Source organism: Alligator mississippiensis, chromosome 1 (genome assembly GCF_030867095.1).
Source record: "Alligator mississippiensis isolate rAllMis1 chromosome 1, rAllMis1, whole genome shotgun sequence".
Lineage (NCBI taxonomy): Eukaryota > Metazoa > Chordata > Crocodylia > Alligatoridae > Alligator > Alligator mississippiensis.
In genome coordinates this window covers 24028427-24033132 of record NC_081824.1, presented here as the reverse complement: position 1 = coordinate 24033132, position 4706 = coordinate 24028427, and the positions used below count along the sequence as shown (strand labels likewise).

The 4706-nt window shown below is 43.5% G+C and overlaps 1 long non-coding RNA gene across 1 annotated transcript; it reads right to left on the bottom strand.

The window, feature by feature from the left end:
• Positions 1-664: 664 nt before the first annotated feature.
• On the bottom strand, positions 665-1366 carry LOC109284380 (uncharacterized). Its single transcript, XR_002091820.2, has 3 exons — positions 1133-1366; positions 953-1034; positions 665-833 (listed from the first exon to the last, which is right to left on the bottom strand). It is a non-coding gene; the product is annotated as an uncharacterized LOC109284380 (long non-coding RNA).
• Positions 1367-4706: the final 3340 nt, after the last annotated feature.

Here is a 4706-nt window from a genome sequence, read left to right as displayed (position 1 = left end):
GCCGAATTGGGAGGAGGGGGGTGGTGTGCAAACCCGGCTACAAAAGGTGCTGCATGCAGGATTTTGTGAAGAAAACATTGCATTGCAAAGAAAACATTGAAAAAAGAATCATGTTTGCATCGCACCTCCCATAACAGTACAGCCTGCAAAGAAAAAACTCAGAAAAAAAGAAGAAGCTGTTTTGGAGCTGTGACAGCAGGAGTTAACCCCAGCCCCCCACCCCCTTCGGTGATCATGCATATGAAATGCATTATAATGTATTAAAGACTTACTAAAGTCTTTAAAGACCTGCTAAAAGCTAAAGGCCCTGGGAGGTCCATGCATGGAGAAGGTTTGCAGATTGCCTGCTTGCCGCTGGTGGTGGGTGGGGTTGTTTAGTCTTTTTTCTTACAAGACATGCTGGTTGCACCATACCCTAGCTAGCACTTAACAAGCATTTGACCTCCCTCCCTCTGATAACAGTCCACCCTGCAACTCTTTGCAACTCTTTCCAGAATGCCATGACTCCATAAAACCCTCAGAAGCACAACATCCCCACCAGACTGAGATAGGTGCAGTCTCCAAAAAACAACCCAACCAGCCACCCGCCCACCCACCCCAAAGAAAACATGACACATATATAGAACAAAAATAAAACACTTTACTGAAAATGCTGCAGCTTTAACAATAACTATATACAACTTAACAATATAATATATATACCAAATGTAAAAAAAATTAAAAATCTGAAAATATTTTCACTCTACTCCTCTTCACTATCTTTACTCTTCTCTCTTCATCACTTGTCTGTGGGTTGGTTGCTGCCCCCAGCGAGTTCTGCCCATGAAAGTTTTCTGTGAGGAGAGGGAAAAAGGAAGAAATGGAAGAGGAGGGGGGTTTGGTGCACAGTCAAAAACCAGAACTTTCCCCCCACCCCCCCAAACGCATACATAACATCTGTGGGACATATTACCTAAATATCAACCAGAATGCTGCATATCCTGGGCGTTGGGTCTGGCAAGCAGCATCCTGCCTCTGGACTTTTAGTCGTGGTTCTGAAATGGAATGTGATGAAGTTCAGAAGGTTTGCAATACTGAAGGAAGTCATGTAACTACTCACTCCAACATTTCAAACTACTTGTAAAAAACTTACCATTATGGTGATGCTGCAGCCATCGTTGGGAGCTATGTCCACTGCAGTGGCAGCACACAACAGGGGTTGTGGGGGTCACAGGTGGATGGTACATGAGCGGGTGGGAGGGCAGGAGGGTACATGGGTGGGGGTGGAGACATACACTAGAAGAGGGGATAGAAAAATAAGGGATTATTTGTCTCCCCCATTTTAAAATAATAATTGGTCTGAGCAGACCCATCCCAAACTGAAGTGCATGCTATGAGGGAGGAGTGAGGATTGAAAGAGGGTAAAAAAGAATAAACAGAGGCACCTACTGGCTAGAGGCCAGAACACAGTGTCCCATCATAGCAAAGGGGATTAATTAGAAGTCTTTGGAGTCTCTGGCTGTTTGCATGAACAAATCCACAGTTGCAGCAGCGTAACTAGAGAGCGCAGCAAATTAACATATCTCTGAGTAGTGTTAGTTTAAGGCACTAAATGGACTTTAGAGCAGCAGGAAATCCTGGGTCATGCAAACACAAATGTAGTTGCATCAATGTAAACAGGAAATATTGCTTCATCTACTTACACCCTAACATGCCACCCTCCCATACCTTCTGGCTAACTTCAGAATAACATGGGTAACCAGAGAAACTGAGACACAAGAAAGTGAAGTGGCTTGCCCTAACTTGCATGGCCAGTCACTGGCAGAGATGTGAACAGAACCCAAATTTCTTGAGTCTCAATAGACAACACTGTCCAAAAACCTAAGAACTAAGATAACATGGAGAAAAGAGGTTCCATCTTCACATTAAACTCACTTTAAAAAATACCAAGATCTAAATTCATCTTGTAAGCCATCAGTGGTATGTATACAATAAGAAGCACTTAGCAGCCTTTTCATATTTACTTGACTAAAAGACAAATTTGGAGGTTCCTTCTCTCAAAACATATTTTTACTTTTTTTTCTTAGGAGTTAAAGCCAGTGAACTGAGACCAGAACTAAGTTTGATTTTTTATTTTCACAATAACTGTGTATTAATCCTGGTTTCTTTTTTATTTATTTTTCATTTCTGATTACTTTATTTAGGGCTGTGTGAAACAGCATTGTTTTGTTTTGACTTACGTTTCACCATTTCAATGGGACAGTGTTTCATTTTGAGTTTTGTTTTGTTTCAAAAGCACTGTTCTGTTTCATTTCGTCGAAACTGTTTTGCTGTTTCAACACGGTTTCAAAATTTCGCGCATAGGCTATCATGGAGAAGTGCAAAACTGCCTATAGCTTTGTCATTTGTTGGGAGATTTGGATGAAAAGATTAGGAATGGTAGCCTCTTCTGAGGGCATGAAGCCTGACAAGTTTCAAGGAGATAGGTGCAGGGGTTTTGGGAAACAGCACCTCACACTGTTGACAAGCAAAACTCATGTCACGTGTGTGTGTTAAAGCACAACAGGGTGAAAACTGCAGGCATGGTAGCCCCTGCTGAGGCCATGAAGCCTGCCAGATTTCAAGGAGATAGGTGCAGGAGTTTCTGGGAACTTGCACCTCAACCTGCTGACAAGCAAAACTTGTGACACGTGACTGTGTGTGTGTGTGTGTGTTAAGGTGCGCCCTCACTGGTGCTGGGACCTCTACATAACATGGTAATGTGTCCCAATGAGGTCTTCTCCTCCCCTACAGTCTCAGGCTGGTCCACCACTTTAAATGACAACAGGTAATAACTTAGTTAGCAGCACAGTAGCACCAGCAGCATCCCAGGCAGCCAAACAGTCACAGTCAATATAAGAGCAGTCCTTCCCCCCTCTTCCCCCTCCCTCTCCTTACTTTATGTTTCCCTGCAGGCAAGTCCAGCTTCAGCTTCAAAACTCAAAACATTTCAAAAGTTTTGAAATGTTTTGAAGCCCTTCATTTCATTTCAATTTCGCTGTTTCGAGCTTGAAATGAGTTGAAACAGCATCAAAACGAAACAGCCAATAAAATTTTGCACAACCCTACTTTATATATATTTGCCTTCTGCTTTATGCCATTAAAATCAGTAAGGTTTTGGTTTTTCTTTCAAACTTAGTAGCATATTAAGAAGTTTTAAAAAATCAAAGCCAAAATGGCTTCTCATCTGAGTCATAGTCAACTTGTCCAGCTAGTTTTTAGCTGTTTTTCTAGCAACTATGTTTATCACTTTTTGATCTTTTGGAAAATAAGGACATTTGCCTGTAGTGTTGTGATTTTTTTATTCAAGATTAGAAACTAGCATGTGACACTGGTTATAATTACACTTACATTGAAATGAATGTTACTATATTCATTTAAATGAAAGCTGATATGCAATGATACGATAATTAAAATGATGAAAAACAGATTCATGCTAGTTATTCTTCAAATAAGAATAAGAGATTCATGCTGTTTATTTTTGAGAATCATACCCCACACACACAAAAACAAAATAAATATCATGCACAAATTGAAGAAATATTAAGATAAGAAAGCATCAGATAAACCAATATATAAAATATGGTTAAATTTATATTGCCAATTAGCTTTATTGGATCCAAAGCCATATATAAATAAACAAGCTGAGAGAAAAATATACATTTACCTTTTTAAGGCTAGGTACAGATGTTCACATTGATCTAAGTTATGTGGTTTTCTGTAAGCAGGCTGCCTTAGATCAGTAGTGAACAGAATGTACGTCCACCCTTTGGTGGTGGGGTGAGCACACAGGCTGCCTGCATTGGACAAAGCATGAAGGTTGGGGGCACTCCTGCATGCCTCCCTAAAAGCCCCATGAGCTAACCAGGCTTCTGGAGACTGCTGAGTGCAGCTGAGCACCCAGGTCACTCTTGATTACCTACTGGGCATGGGCAAGCACACCCCCAAACCTCTGCCATGTCACCATGAACCCTCCCCCATACACAGTCCTAGTCTTCCAGAAGTAAGCACACTCCATTGTGGATGTTCAGTGCCCTCCCATGCCCCCCTCCCCTTCTAGTACTTTGGGACCCTGTAGCTGTGGGCCAAAAAAGCTTTGCAGTACCCCAAATGCCTATGGCCCAGGTACTTGCCACCAGTGGCCAAGCAATGGGGGTCACAGGATTGCCTCCATATAGGCCGAGTTCTTATGTTCTTCACTCTGCCACCCTGACCCACCAGAAGTGAGCCACCCACACTGACTCCTGCTTGGTGGTGGGAGGTTATGCTGGGGTCCAGGCTCTGGCCACTGAGATGTGGTGTGCAGGGGCCAGAGTCAGGCTTCATGGGGCTGTGCCCAAGTATATGGGCATGGACGTCCTTGGCTGAGTACATGAGATTCAGGATCAGGCTCCATGGGGATGTACCCAAGCATAGGGGTTCTCCTGGGCTTTGTTAGGTCTGTGTATACATCATGGGGTGTTTCATGACAGAGTGCAGGGGCACAACTGGAGACTCAGGTGCCCAGGTCTGGGGCCTCAGGTAGAGGATACAGATACCTCCCTTCTCCCTCTGACCCCATCCCCATTACCTGCCTATGGCTGACACATGGCCGGAGGCAGGAGGCAGGGTTTGGGAGAGGGGCTTTGCTGACTTGTCTCTGGGAGAGCTCAGGAGCAGGACCCACTAGGCACTTGGACGGAGTAGTC